Source organism: Hyla sarda, chromosome 1 (genome assembly GCF_029499605.1).
Source record: "Hyla sarda isolate aHylSar1 chromosome 1, aHylSar1.hap1, whole genome shotgun sequence".
Classification (NCBI taxonomy): domain Eukaryota; kingdom Metazoa; phylum Chordata; class Amphibia; order Anura; family Hylidae; genus Hyla; species Hyla sarda.
This window is the reverse complement of record NC_079189.1, coordinates 258077677-258093095: the sequence shown is the minus strand read 5'-3', so window position 1 is coordinate 258093095 and position 15419 is coordinate 258077677. Positions and strand designations below refer to the sequence as shown.

The 15419-nt window shown below is 50.4% G+C and overlaps 10 pseudogenes; all 10 read left to right on the top strand.

Annotated features, from left to right (window-relative positions):
- Window positions 1-806: 806 nt before the first annotated feature.
- Window positions 807-926, top strand: LOC130319958 (5S ribosomal RNA; annotated as a pseudogene).
- A 472-nt stretch (window positions 927-1398) lies between these two features.
- LOC130319936 (5S ribosomal RNA) lies at window positions 1399-1518 on the top strand (annotated as a pseudogene).
- A 1068-nt stretch (window positions 1519-2586) lies between these two features.
- LOC130352571 (5S ribosomal RNA) lies at window positions 2587-2706 on the top strand (annotated as a pseudogene).
- Window positions 2707-3391: 685 nt separating this feature from the next.
- Window positions 3392-3511, top strand: LOC130350367 (5S ribosomal RNA; annotated as a pseudogene).
- Window positions 3512-4984: 1473 nt separating this feature from the next.
- LOC130352168 (5S ribosomal RNA) lies at window positions 4985-5104 on the top strand (annotated as a pseudogene).
- Window positions 5105-8845: 3741 nt separating this feature from the next.
- On the top strand, window positions 8846-8965 carry LOC130350081 (5S ribosomal RNA; annotated as a pseudogene).
- Window positions 8966-11238: 2273 nt separating this feature from the next.
- Window positions 11239-11358, top strand: LOC130349963 (5S ribosomal RNA; annotated as a pseudogene).
- Window positions 11359-12443: 1085 nt separating this feature from the next.
- Window positions 12444-12563, top strand: LOC130330035 (5S ribosomal RNA; annotated as a pseudogene).
- An 82-nt stretch (window positions 12564-12645) lies between these two features.
- LOC130352167 (5S ribosomal RNA) lies at window positions 12646-12765 on the top strand (annotated as a pseudogene).
- A 1066-nt stretch (window positions 12766-13831) lies between these two features.
- Window positions 13832-13951, top strand: LOC130350359 (5S ribosomal RNA; annotated as a pseudogene).
- Window positions 13952-15419: the final 1468 nt, after the last annotated feature.

The window sequence follows — 15419 nt, the reverse complement described above, 5'->3', positions numbered from 1 at the left end:
TACAGGGTGTGAAGCCGTCTACGGCTATCCTAAGCTGAATGTGCCTGTTCTTGTCAGATCGCAGACTGCTGCCCGGCAAGTACGGGCATGGGAGACTGGCTGGCAATCCAAGGTGCTATTGACATTTTGCTCTGTTGCCGCCTTCCTCTCTGATTCCGAAAAGGATTTATTGATGCTTAAATGCACAGTATAAAAAGCATGAAGCTGTCAATGGCCATCGTAAGCTGAAGGCGCCTGCTCTCGACAGATCGCAGACTGCTACCCAGCTTAGGGCCCGGAAAGTACTGGCATGGGAGACTGGCTGGGAATCCCAGGTGCCGTTGACATTTTGCTCTATTGCCGCCTTCCGTTCCGATTCCGAAAAACGATTTATTGATGCTTAAATGCACAGTATAAAGGGCGAGAAGCTGTCAACGGCCATCCAAAGCTGAACGCGCCTGCTCTCGTCAGATCGCAGACTGATACCCAGCTTAGGGCCCGGTAAGTTCCAGCATGGGAGACTGGCTGGGAATCCCGGGTGCAGTTGACATTTTGCTCTGTTTCTGTTCCGATTCCGAAAATTATTTATTGATGCTTAAATCCACAGTATACAAAGTGCGAAGCTGTCAACGGCCATCCTAAGCTGAACGCGCCTGCTCTCGTCAGATCGCAGACTGCTACCCAGCTTAGGGCCTGGTAAGTACCAGCATGGGAGAATGGCTGGGAATCCCGGGTGCAGTTGACATTTTAATCTGTTGCCGCCTTCCGCTCCGATTCGGAAAAGGATTTATTGATGCTTAAATGCACAGTATAAAGGGCGTGAAGCTGTCAACGGCCATCCTAAGCTGAACGCGCCTGCTCTCGTCAGATCGCAGACTGCTACCCAGCTTAGGGCCCGGTAAGTACCAGCATGGGAGACTGGCTGGGAATCCCAGGTGTTGTTGACATTTTGCTCTAAAGCCGCCTTCCGCTTCGATTCCGAAAAGGATTTATTGATGCTTAAATCCACAGTATACAGGGTGTGAAGATGTCTACAGCCATCCTAAGCTGAATGCGCCTGTTCTCGTCAGATCGCAGACTGCTTCCCAGCTTCGGGCCTGGTAAGTACCAACATGGGAGACTGGCTGGGAATCCCGGGTGAAGTTGACATTTTGCTCTGTTTCTTCTCCGATTCCGAAAATTATTTATTGATGCTTAAATCCACAGTATACAAAGTGTGAAGCTGTCAACGGCCATCTTAAGCTGAACGCGCCTGCGCTCGTCAGATCGCAGAATGCTACTCAGCTTAGGGCCTGGTAAGTACCAGCATGGGAGACTGGCTGGGAATCCCGGTTGCCGTTGACGTTTTGCTCTGTTTCTGCTCCGATTCCGAAAATTATTTATTGATGCTTAAATCCACAGTATACAAAGTGTGAAGCTGTCAACGGCCATCCTAAGCTGAACGCGCCTGCTCTCGTCAGATCGCAGACTGCTACCCAGCTTAGGGCCCGGTAAGTACCAGCATGGGAGACTGGCTGGGAATCCCAGGTGTTGTTGACATTTTGCTCTGTAGCCGCCTTCCGCTTCGATTTCGAAAATGATTTATTGATGCTTAAATCCACAGTATACAGGGTGTGAAGCCGTCTACGGCTATCCTAAGCTGAATGTGCCTGTTCTTGTCAGATCGCAGACTGCTGCCCGGCAAGTACAGGCATGGGAGACTGGCTGGGAATCCAAGGTGCTATTGACATTTTGCTCTGTTGCCGCCTTCCTTTCCGATTCCGAAAAGGATTTATTGATGCTTAAATGCACAGTATAAAAAGCATGAAGCTGTCAATGGCCGTCGTAAGCTGAACACGCCTGCTCTCGTCAGATCGCAGACTGCTACCCAGCTTACGGCCCGGTAAGTACTGGCATGGCAGACTTGCTGGGAATCCCAGGTGCCGTTGACATTTTGCTCTATTGCTGCCTTCCGCTCCGATTCCGAAAATAATTTATTGATGCTTAAATCCACAGTATACAAGGTGTGAAGCTGTCAACGGCCATCCTAAGCTTAACGCGCCTGCTCTCGTCAGATCGCAGACTGGTACAGATCTTAGGGCCCGGTAAGTACCGGCATGGGACACTGGCTGGGAATCCCGGCTGCCATTGACATTTTGCTCTGTTGCCGCCTTCCGCTCCGATTCGGAAAAGGATTTATTGATGCTTAAATGCACAGTATAAAGGGCGTGATGCTGTTAACGGCCATCCTAAGCTGAACGCGCCTGCTCTCATCAGATCGCAGACTGCTACCAAGCTTAGGGCCCGGTAAGTACCAGCATGGGAGACTGGCTGGGAATCCCAGGTGTTGTTGACATTTTGCTCTGTAGCCGCCTTCCGCTCCGATTCCGTAAAGGATTTATTGATGCTTAAATCCACAGTATACAGGGTTTGAAGCCGTCTACGGCTATCCTAAGCTGAATGTGCCTGTTCTTGTCAGATCGCAGACTGCTGCCCGGCAAGTACGGGCATGGGAGACTGGCTGGCAATCCAAGGTGCTATTGACATTTTGCTCTGTTGCCGCCTTCCGTTCCGATTCCGAAAAGGATTTATTGATGCTTAAATGCACAGTATAAAAAGCATGAAGCTGTCAATGGCCATCCTAAGCTGAACGCACCTGCTCTTGTCAGATCGCAGACTGCTACCCAGCTTAGGGCCTGGTAAGTACTGGCATGGGAGACTGGCTGGGAATCCCAGGTGCCTTTGACATTTTGCTCTGTAGCCGCCTTCCGCTTCGATTTCGAAAAGGATTTATTGATGCTTAAATCCACAGTATACAGGGTGTGAAGCCGTCTTTGTCTATCCTAAGCTGAATGTGCCTGTTCTTGTCAGATTGCAGACTGCTGCCCGGCAAGTACGGGCATGGGAGACTGGCTGGCAATCCAAGGAACTATTGACATTTTGCTCTGTTGCCGCCTTCCTCTCCGATTCCGAAAAGGATTTATTGATGCTTAAATGCACAGTATAAAAAGCATGAAGCTGTCAATGGCCATCCTAAGCTGAACGCGCCTGCTCTTGTCAGATCGCAGACTGCTACCCAGCTTAGGGCTTGGTAAGTACTGGCATGGGAGACTGGCTGGGAATCCCAGGTGCCTTTGACATTTTGCTCTATTGCTGCCCTCCGCTCCGATTCCGAAAAGAATTTATTGATGCTTAAATCCACAGTATGCAAGGTGTGAAGCTGTCGACGGCCATCCTAAGCTTAACGTGCCTGCTCTCGTCAGATCGCAGACTGGTACAGATCTTAGGGCCCGGTAAGTACCGGCATGGGAAACTGGCTGGGAATCCCGGCTGTCGTTGACATTTTGCTCTGTTGCCGCCTTCCGTTCCGATTCCGAAAAGGATTTATTGATGCTTAAATGCACAGTATACAAAGTGTGCAAAGTGTGAAGCTGTCAACGGCCATCCTAAGCTGAACGCGCCTGCTCTCGTCAGATCGCAGACTGCTACCCAGCTTAGGGCCTGGTAAGTACCAGCATGGGAGACTGGCTGGGAATCCCGGGTGCAGTTGACATTTTAATCTGTTGCCGCCTTCCGATCCAATTCGGAAAAGGATCTATTGATGCTTAAATCCACAATATACAGGGTGTGAAGCTGTCAACGGCCATCCTAAGACTGAACGTGCCTGCTGTCTTCAGATCGCAGACTGCTACCCGGCAGATACCGGCATGGGAGACTGGCTGGCAATCCAAGGTGCCATTGACATTTTGCTCTGTTGCCGCCTTCTTCTCCGATTAATAAAAATATTTATTGATGCTTAAATCCACAATATACAAGGCGTAAAGATGTAAACGGCCATCCTAAGCTGTACGCGCCTGCTCTCGTCAGATCGCAGACTGCTACCCATCTTAGGACCCAGTAAGTACCGGCATGGGAGACTGGCTGGGAATCCCGGGTGCAGTTGACATTTTGCTCTGTTGCCGCCTTCCGCTCCGATTCGGAAAATGATTTATTGATGCTTAAACGCACAGTATAAAGGGCGTGAAGCTGTCAACGGCCATCCTAAGCTAAACGTGCCTGCTCTCGTCAGATCGCAGACTGCTACCTAGCTTAGGGCCTGGAAAGTACCAGCATGGGAAACTGGCTGGGAATCCCAGGTGTTGTTGACATTTTGCTCTGTAGCCGCCTTCCGCTCCGAATCCGAAAAGGATTTATTGATGCTTAAATCCACAGTATACAGGGTGTGAAGCCGTCTACGGCTATCCTAAGCTCAATGTGCCTGTTCTTGTCAGATCGCAGACTGCTGCCCGGCAAGTACGGGCATGGGAGACTGGCTGGCAATCCAAGGTGCTATTGACATTTTGCTCTGTTGCCGCCTTCCTCTCCGATTTCGAAAAGGATTTATTGATGCTTAAATGCACAGTATAAAAAGCATGAAGCTGTCAATGGCCATCCTAATCTGAACGCGCCTGCTCTCGTCAGATCGCAGACTGCTATCCAGCTTAGGGCCCAGTAAGTACTGGCATCGGAGACTGGCTGGGAATCCCGGGTGCCGTTGACATTTTGCTCTATTGCTGCCTTCCGCTCCGATTCCGAAAAGAATTTATTGATGCTTAAATCCACAGTATACAAGGTGTGAAGCTGTCGACGGCCATCCTAAGCTTAACGCGCCTGCTCTCGTCAGATCGCAGACTGGTACAGATCTTAGGGCCCGGTAAGTACCGGCATGAGACACTGGCTGGGAATCCCGGCTGCCGTTGACATTTTGCTCTGTTGCCGCCTTCCGTTCCGATTCCGAAAAGGATTTATTGATGCTTAAATGCACAGTATAAAGGGCGAGAAGCTGTAAACGGCCATCCTAAGCTGAACGCGCCTGCTCTCGTCAGATCGCAGACTGGTACAGATCTTAGGGCCCGGTAAGTACCGGCATGGGACACTGGCTGGGAATCCCGGCTGCCGTTGACATTTTGCTCTGTTGCCGCCTTACGCTCCGATTCCGAAAAGGATTTATTGATGCTTAAATTCACAGTATACAGGGTGTGAAGATGTCTACGGCCATCCTAAGCTGAATGCGCCTGTTCTCGTCAGATCGCAGACTGCTACCCAGCTTCGGGCCTGGTAAGTACCAGCATGGGAGACTGCCTGGGAATCCCGGCTGCCGTTGACATTTTGCTCTGTTTCTGCTCCGATTCCGAAAATTATTTATTGATGCTTAAATCCACAGTATACAAAGTGTGAAGCTGTCAACGGCCATCCTAAGCTGAACGCGCCTGCTCTCATCAGATCGCAGTCTGCTACCCAGCTTAGGGCCCGGTAAGTACCAGCATTGTAGACTGGCTGGGAATCCCGGGTGCAGTTGACATTTTAATCTGTTGCCACCTTCCGCTCCGATTCGGAAAAGGATTTATTGATGCTTAAATCCACAATATACAGGGTGTGAAGCTGTCAACGGCCATCCTAAGCCTGAACATGCCTGCTCTCCTCATATCGCAGACTGCTGCCCGGCAGTTATCGGCATGGGAGACTGGCTGGCAATCCAAGGTGCCATTGACATTTTGCTCTGTTGCCGCCTTCCTCTCCGATTCCGAAAATTATTTATTGATGCTTAAATCCACAGTATACAAAGTGTGAAGCTGTCAACGGCCATTCTAAGCTGAACGCGCCTGCTCTCGTCAGATCGCAGACTGCTACCAATCTTAGGGCCTGGTAAGTACCAGCATGGGAGACTGGCTGGGAATCCCAGGTGTTGTTGACATTTTGCTCTGTAGCCGCCTTACGCTTCGATTCCGAAAAGGATTTATTGATGCTTAAATCCACAGTATACAGGGTGTGAAGCCGTCTACGGCTATCCTAAGCTGAATGTGCCTGTTCTTGTCAGATCGCAGACTGCTGCCCGGCAAGTACGGGCACGGGAGACTGGCTGGCAATCCAAGGTGCTATTGACATTTTGCTCTGTTGCCGCCTTCCTCTCCGATTCCGAAAAGGATTTATTGATGCTTAAATGCACAGTATAAAAAGCATGAAGCTGTCAATGGCCATCGTAAGCTGAACGCGCCTGCTCTCGTCAGATCGCAGACTGCTACCCAGCTTAGGGCCCGGTAAGTACTGGCATGGGAGACTGGCTGGGATTCCCAGGTGCCGTTGACATTTTGCTCTATTGCTGCCTTCCGCTCCGATTCCGAAAAGAATTTATTGATGCTTAAATCCACAGTATACAAGGTGTGAAGCTGTCGACGGCCATCCTAAGCTTAACGCGCCTGCTCTCGTCAGATCGCAGACTGGTACAGATCTTAGGGCCCGGTAAGTACCGGCATGGGACACTGGCTGGGAATCCCGGCTGCCGTTGACATTTTGCTCTGTTGCCGCCTTCCGTTCCGATTCCGAAAAGGATTTATTGATGCTTAAATCCACAGTATACAGGGCATGAAGATGTCTATGGCCATCCTAAGCTGAATGCGCCTGTTCTCATCAAATCGCAGACTGCTACCCAGCTTCGGACCTGGTAAGTACCAGCATGGGAGACTGACTGGGAATCCCGGGTGCAGTTGACATTTTGCTCTGTTTCTGCTCCGATTCCGAAAATTATTTATTGATGCTTAAATCCACAGTATACAAAGTGTGAAGCCGTCAACGGCCATCCTAAGCTGAACGCGCCTGCCCTCGTCAGATCGCAGACTGCTACCCAGCTTAGGGCCTGGTAAGTACCAGCATGGGAGACTGGCTGGGAAACCCGGGTGCAGTTGACATTTTGCTCTGTTTCTGCTCCGATTCCGAAAATTATTTATTGATGCTTAAATCCACAGTATACAAAGTGTGAAGCTGTCAACGGCCATCCTAAGCCTGAACGTGCCTGCTCTCCTCAGGTCGCAGACTGCTACCCAGCTTAGGGCCCAGTAAGTACCGGCATGGGTGACTGGCTGGGAATCCCGAGTGCAGTTGACATTTTGCTCTGTTGCCGCCTTCCGTTCCGATTCTGAAAAGGATTTATTGATGCTTAAATGCACAGTATAAAAAGCATGAAGCTGTCAATGGCCATCCTAAGCTGAACGCGCCTGCTCTCTTTCCGATCCAATTCGGAAAAGGATCTATTGATGCTTAAATCCACAATATACAGGGTGTGAAGCTGTCAACGGCCATCCTAAGTCTGAACGTGCCTGCTGTCCTCAGATCGCAGACTGCTGCCCGGCAGATACCGGCATGGGAGACTGGCTGGCAATCCAAGGTGCCATTGACATTTTGCTCTGTTGCCGCCTTCTTCTCCGATTAATAAAAATATTTATTGATGCTTAAATCCACAATATACAAGGCATAAAGATGTCAACGGCCATCCTAAGCTGAACGCGCCTGCTCTCGTCAGATCGCAGACTGCTACCCAGCTTAGGGCCCAGTAAGTAGCGGCATGGGAGACTGGCTGGGAATCCTGGGTGCAGTTGACATTTTGCTCTGTTGCCGCCTTCCGCTCCGATTCGGAAAATGATTTATTGATGCTTAAATGCACAGTATAAAGGGCGTGAAGCTGTCAACGGCCATCCTAAGCTGAACGTGCCTGCTCTCGTAAAATCGCACACTGCTACCTAGCTTAGGGCCCGGTAAGTACCAGCATGGGAGACTGGCTGGGAATCCCAGGTGTTGTTGACATTTTGCTCTGTAGCCGCCCTCCGCTCCGATTCCGAAAAGGATTTATTGATGCTTAAATCCACAGTATACAGGGTGTGAAGCCATCTACGGCTATCCTAAGCTGAATGTGCCTGTTCTTGTCAGATCGCAGACTGCTGCCCGGCAAGTACGGGCACGGGAGACTGGCTGGCAATCCAAGGTGCTATTGACATTTTGCTCTGTTGCCGCCTTCCTCTCCGATTCCGAAAAGGATTTATTGATGCTTAAATGCACAGTATAAAAAGCATGAAGCTGTCAATGGCCATCCTAATCTGAACGCGCCTGCTCTCGTCAGATCGCAGACTGCTACCCAGATTAGGGCCCAGTAAGTACTGGCATGGGAGACTGGCTGGGAATCCCGGGTGCCGTTGACATTTTGCTCTATTGCTGCCTTCCGCTCCGATTCCGAAAAGAATTTATTGATGCTTAAATCCACAGTATACAAGGTGTGAAGCTGTCGACGGCCATCCTAAGCTTAACGCGCCTGCTCTCGTCAGATCGCAGACTGGTACAGATCTTAGGGCCCGGTAAGTACCGGCATGAGACACTGGCTGGGGATCCCGGCTGCCGTTGACATTTTGCTCTGTTGCCTCCTTCCGTTCCGATTCCGAAAAGGATTTATTGATGCTTAAATGCACAGTATAAAGGGCGAGAAGCTGTAAACGGCCATCCTAAGCTGAACGCGCCTGCTTTCGTCAGATCGCAGACTGCTACCCAGCTTAGGGCCAGGTAAGTACCAGCATGGGAGACTGGCTGGGAATCCCAGGTGTCGTTGACATTTTGTTCTGTTGCCGCCATCCGCTTCGATTCTGAAAAGGATTTATTGATGCTTAAATCCACAGTATACAGGGTGTGAAGGTGTCTACGGCCATCCTAAGCTGAAAGCGCCTGCTCTCGTCAGATTGTAGACTGCTACCCAGCTTAGGGCCCGGTAAGTACCAGCATGGGAGACTGGCTGGGAATCCCAGGTGTTGTTGACATTTTGCTCTGTAGCCGCCTTCCGCTTCGATTCCGAAAAGGATTTATTGATGCTTAAATCCACAGTATACAGGGTGTGAAGCCGTCTTTGTCTATCCTAAGCTGAATGTGCCTGTTCTTGTCAGATTGCAGACTGCTGCCCGGCAAGTACGGGCATGGGAGACTGGCTGGCAATCCAAGGAACTATTGACATTTTGCTCTGTTGCCGCCTTCCTCTCCGATTCCGAAAAGGATTTATTGATGCTTAAATGCACAGTATAAAAAGCATGAAGCTGTCAATGGCCATCCTAAGCTGAACGCGCCTGCTCTCGTCAGATCGCAGATTGCTACCCAGCTTAGGGCCCGGTAAGTACTGGCATGGGAGACTGGCTGGGAATCCCAGGTGCCGTTGACATTTTGCTCTATTGCTGCCCTCCGCTCCGATTCCGAAAATAATTTATTGATGCTTAAATCAACAGTATACAAGGTGTGAAGCTGTCGACGGCCATCCTAAGCTTAACGCGCCTGCTCTCGTCAGATCGCAGACTGGTACAGATCTTAGGGCCCGGTAAGTACCGGCATGAGACACTGGCTGGGAATCCCGGCTGCCGTTGACATTTTGCTCTGTTGCCGCCTTCCGTTCCGATTCCGAAAAGGATTTATTGATGCTTAAATGCACAGTATAAAGGGCGAGAAGCTGTAAACGGCCATCCTAAGCTGAACGCGCCTGCTCTCGTCAGATCGCAGACTGGTACAGATCTTAGGGCCCGGTAAGTACCGGCATGGGACACTGGCTGGGAATCCCGGCTGCCGTTGACATTTTGCTCTGTTGCCGCCTTACGCTCCGATTCCGAAAAGGATTTATTGATGCTTAAATCCACAGTATACAGGGTGTGAAGATGTCTACGGCCATCCTAAGCTGAATGTGCCTGTTCTCGTCAGATCGCAGACTGCTTCCCAGCTTCGGGACTGGTAAGTACCAGCATGGGAGACTGGCTGGGAATCCCGGGTGCAGTTGACATTTTGCTCAGTTTCTGCTCCGATTCCGAAAATTATTTATTGATGCTTAAATCCACAGTATACAAAATGTGAAGCTGTCAACGGCCATCCTAAGCTGAAGGCGCCTGCTCTTGTCAGATCGCAGACTGCTACCCAGCTTAGGGCCCGGTAAGTACCAGCATGGGAGACTGGCTGGGAATCCCAGGTGTTGTTGACATTTTGCTCTGTTGCCGCCTTCCGCTCTGATTCCGAAAATAATTTATTGATGCTTAAATCCACAGTATACAAGGTGTGAAGCTGTCGACGGCCATCCTAAGCTTAACGCGCCTGCTCTCGTCAGATCGCAGACTGGTACAGATCTTAAGGCCCGGTAAGTACCGGCATGAGACACTGGATGGGAATCCCAGGTGTTGTTGACATTTTGCTCTGTAGCCGCCCTCCGCTCCGATTCCGAAAAGGATTTATTGATGCTTAAATCCACAGTATACAGGGTGTGAAGCCATCTACGGCTATCCTAAGCTGAATGTGCCTGTTCTTGTCAGATCGCAGACTGCTGCCCGGCAAGTACGGGCACGGGAGACTGGCTGGCAATCCAAGGTGCTATTGACATTTTGCTCTGTTGCCGCCTTCCTCTCCGATTCCGAAAAGGATTTATTGATGCTTAAATGCACAGTATAAAAAGCATGAAGCTGTCAATGGCCATCCTAATCTGAACGCGCCTGCTCTCGTCAGATCGCAGACTGCTACCCAGATTAGGGCCCAGTAAGTACTGGCATGGGAGACTGGCTGGGAATCCCGGGTGCCGTTGACATTTTGCTCTATTGCTGCCTTCCGCTCCGATTCCGAAAAGAATTTATTGATGCTTAAATCCACAGTATACAAGGTGTGAAGCTGTCGACGGCCATCCTAAGCTTAACGCGCCTGCTCTCGTCAGATCGCAGACTGGTACAGATCTTAGGGCCCGGTAAGTACCGGCATGAGACACTGGCTGGGGATCCCGGCTGCCGTTGACATTTTGCTCTGTTGCCTCCTTCCGTTCCGATTCCGAAAAGGATTTATTGATGCTTAAATGCACAGTATAAAGGGCGAGAAGCTGTAAACGGCCATCCTAAGCTGAACGCGCCTGCTTTCGTCAGATCGCAGACTGCTACCCAGCTTAGGGCCAGGTAAGTACCAGCATGGGAGACTGGCTGGGAATCCCAGGTGTCGTTGACATTTTGTTCTGTTGCCGCCATCCGCTTCGATTCTGAAAAGGATTTATTGATGCTTAAATCCACAGTATACAGGGTGTGAAGGTGTCTACGGCCATCCTAAGCTGAAAGCGCCTGCTCTCGTCAGATTGTAGACTGCTACCCAGCTTAGGGCCCGGTAAGTACCAGCATGGGAGACTGGCTGGGAATCCCAGGTGTTGTTGACATTTTGCTCTGTAGCCGCCTTCCGCTTCGATTCCGAAAAGGATTTATTGATGCTTAAATCCACAGTATACAGGGTGTGAAGCCGTCTTTGTCTATCCTAAGCTGAATGTGCCTGTTCTTGTCAGATTGCAGACTGCTGCCCGGCAAGTACGGGCATGGGAGACTGGCTGGCAATCCAAGGAACTATTGACATTTTGCTCTGTTGCCGCCTTCCTCTCCGATTCCGAAAAGGATTTATTGATGCTTAAATGCACAGTATAAAAAGCATGAAGCTGTCAATGGCCATCCTAAGCTGAACGCGCCTGCTCTCGTCAGATCGCAGATTGCTACCCAGCTTAGGGCCCGGTAAGTACTGGCATGGGAGACTGGCTGGGAATCCCAGGTGCCGTTGACATTTTGCTCTATTGCTGCCCTCCGCTCCGATTCCGAAAATAATTTATTGATGCTTAAATCAACAGTATACAAGGTGTGAAGCTGTCGACGGCCATCCTAAGCTTAACGCGCCTGCTCTCGTCAGATCGCAGACTGGTACAGATCTTAGGGCCCGGTAAGTACCGGCATGAGACACTGGCTGGGAATCCCGGCTGCCGTTGACATTTTGCTCTGTTGCCGCCTTCCGTTCCGATTCCGAAAAGGATTTATTGATGCTTAAATGCACAGTATAAAGGGCGAGAAGCTGTAAACGGCCATCCTAAGCTGAACGCGCCTGCTCTCGTCAGATCGCAGACTGGTACAGATCTTAGGGCCCGGTAAGTACCGGCATGGGACACTGGCTGGGAATCCCGGCTGCCGTTGACATTTTGCTCTGTTGCCGCCTTACGCTCCGATTCCGAAAAGGATTTATTGATGCTTAAATCCACAGTATACAGGGTGTGAAGATGTCTACGGCCATCCTAAGCTGAATGCGCCTGTTCTCGTCAGATCGCAGACTGCTTCCCAGCTTCGGGACTGGTAAGTACCAGCATGGGAGACTGGCTGGGAATCCCGGGTGCAGTTGACATTTTGCTCAGTTTCTGCTCCGATTCCGAAAATTATTTATTGATGCTTAAATCCACAGTATACAAAATGTGAAGCTGTCAACGGCCATCCTAAGCTGAAGGCGCCTGCTCTTGTCAGATCGCAGACTGCTACCCAGCTTAGGGCCCGGTAAGTACCAGCATGGGAGACTGGCTGGGAATCCCAGGTGTTGTTGACATTTTGCTCTGTTGCCGCCTTCCGCTCTGATTCCGAAAATAATTTATTGATGCTTAAATCCACAGTATACAAGGTGTGAAGCTGTCGACGGCCATCCTAAGCTTAACGCGCCTGCTCTCGTCAGATCGCAGACTGGTACAGATCTTAAGGCCCGGTAAGTACCGGCATGAGACACTGGATGGGAATCCCGGCTGCCGTTGACATTTTTCTCTGTTGCCGCCTTCTGTTCCGATTCCGAAAAGGATTTATTGATGCTTAAATGCACAGTATAAAGGGCGAGAAGCTGTCAACGGCCATCCTAAGCTGAACGAGCCTGCTCTCGTCAGATCGCAGACTGCTACACAGCTTAGGGCCCGGTAAGTACCAGCATGGGAGACTGGCTGGGAATCCCAGGTGTCGTTGACATTTTGTTCTGTTGCCGCCTTCCGCTCCGATTCCGAAAAGGATTTATTGATGCTTAAATTCACAGTATACAGGGTGTGAAGTTGTCTACGGCCATCCTAAGCTGAATGCGCCTGTTCTCGTCAGATCGCAGACTGCTACCCAGCTTCGGGCCTGGTAAGTACCAGCATGGGAGACTGCCTGGGAATCCCGGCTGCCGTTGACATCTTGCTCTGTTTCTGCTCCGATTTCGAAAATTATTTATTGATGCTTAAATCCACAGTATACAAAGTGTGAAGCTGTCAACGGCCATCCTAAGCTGAACGCGCCTGCTCTCATCAGATCGCAGTCTGCTACCCAGCTTAGGGCCCGGTAAGTACCAGCATTGTAGACTGGCTGGGAATCCCGGGTGCAGTTGACATTTTAATCTGTTGCCACCTTCCGCTCCGATTCGGAAAAGTATTTATTGATGCTTAAATCCACAATATACAGGGTGTGAAGCCGTCTACGGCTATCCTAAGCTGAATGTGCCTGTTCTTGTCAGATCGCAGACTGCTGCCCGGCAAGTACGGGCACGGGAGACTGGCTGGCAATCCAAGGTGCTATTGACATTTTGCTCTGTTGCCGCCTTCCTCTCCGATTCCGAAAAGGATTTATTGATGCTTAAATGCACAGTATAAAAAGCATGAAGCTGTCAATGGCCATCGTAAGCTGAACGCGCCTGCTCTCGTCAGATTGCAGACTGCTACCCAGCTTAGGGCCCGGTAAGTACTGGCATGGGAGACTGGCTGGGATTCCCAGGTGCCGTTGACATTTTGCTCTATTGCTGCCTTCCGATCCGATTCCGAAAAGAATTTATTGATGCTTAAATCCACAGTATACAAGGTGTGAAGCTGTCGACGGCCATCCTAAGCTTAACGCGCCTGCTCTCGTCAGATCGCAGACTGGTACAGATCTTAGGGCCCGGTAAGTACCGGCATGGGACACTGGCTGGGAATCCCGGCTGCCGTTGACATTTTGCTCTGTTGCCGCCTTCCGTTCCGATTCCGAAAAGGATTTATTGATGCTTAAATCCACAGTATACAGGGCATGAAGATGTCTTTGGCCATCCTAAGCTGAATGCGCCTGTTCTCATCAGATCGCAGACTGCTACCCAGCTTCGGACCTGGTAAGTACCAGCATGGGAGACTGACTGGGAATCCCGGGTGCAGTTGACATTTTGCTCTGTTTCTGCTCCGATTCCGAAAATTATTTATTGATGCTTAAATCCACAGTATACAAAGTGTGAAGCTGTCAACGGCCATCCTAAGCTGAACGCGCCTGCTCTCGTCAGATCGCAGACTGCTACCCAGCTTAGGGCCTGGTAAGTACCAGCATGGGAGACTGGCTGGGAATCCCGGGTGCAGTTGACATTTTAATCTGTTGCCGCCTTCCGCTCCGATTCGGAAAAGGATTTATTGATGCTTAAATTCACAATATACAGGGTGTGAAGCTGTCAACGGCCATCCTAAGCCTGAACGTGCCTGCTCTCCTCAGGTCGCAGACTGCTGCCCGGCAGTTAACGGCATGGGAGACTGGCTGGCAATCCAAGGTGCCATTGACATTTTGCTCTGTTGCCGCCTTCCTCTCCGATTAATAAAAATATTTATTGATGCTTAAATCCACAATTTACAAGGCGTGAAGATGTCAACGGCCATCCTAAGCTGAACGCGCCTGCTCTCATCAGATCGCAGACTGCTACCCAGCTTAGGGCCCAGTAAGTACCGGCATGGGTGACTGGCTGGGAATCCCGAGTGCAGTTGACATTTTGCTCTGTTGCCGCCTTCCGTTCTGATTCCGAAAATGATTTATTGATGCTTAAATGCACAGTATAAAAAGCATGAAGCTGTCAATGGCCATCCTAAGCTGAACGCGCCTGCTCTCGTCAGATCGCAGACTGCTACCCAGCTTAGGGCCTGGTAAGTACCAGCATGGGAGACTGGCTGGGAATCCCGGGTGAAGTTGACATTTTAATCTGTTGCCGCCTTCCGATCCAATTCGGAAAAGGATCTATTGATGCTTAAATCCACAATATACAGGGTGTGAAGCTGTCAACGGCCATCCTAAGCCTGAACGTGCCTGCTGTCCTCAGATCGCAGACTGCTGCCCGGCAGATACCGGCATGGGAGACTGGCTGGCAATCCAAGGTGCCATTGACATTTTGCTCTGTTGCCGCCTTCTTCTCCGATTAATAAAAATATTTATTGATGCTTAAATCCACAATATACAAGGCGTAAAGATGTCAACGGCCATCCTAAGCTGAACGCGCCTGCTCTCGTCAGATCGCAGACTGCTACCCAGCTTAGGGCCCAGTAAGTACCGGCATGGGAGACTGGCTGGGAATCCTGGGTGCAGTTGACATTTTGCTCTGTTGCCGCCTTCCGCTCCGATTCGGAAAATGATTTATTGATGCTTAAACGCACAGTATAAAGGGCGTGAAGCTGTCAACGGCCATCCTAAGCTGATCGTGCCTGCTCTCGTCAGATCGCAGACTGCTACCTAGCTTAGGGCCCGGTAAGTACCAGCATGGGAGACTGGCTGGGAATCCCAGGTGTTGTTGACATTTTGCTCTGTAGCCGCCTTCCGCTCCGATTCCGAAAAGGATTTATTGATGCTTAAATCCACAGTATACAGGGTGTGAAGCCATCTACGGCTATCCTAAGCTGAATGTGCCTGTTCTTGTCAGATCGCAGACTGCTGCCCGGCAAGTACGGGCACGGGAGACTGGCTGGCAATCCAAGGTGCTATTGACATTTTGCTCTGTTGCCGCCTTCCTCTCCGATTCCGAAAAGGATTTATTGATGCTTAAATGCACAGTATAAAAAGCATGAAGCTGTCAAT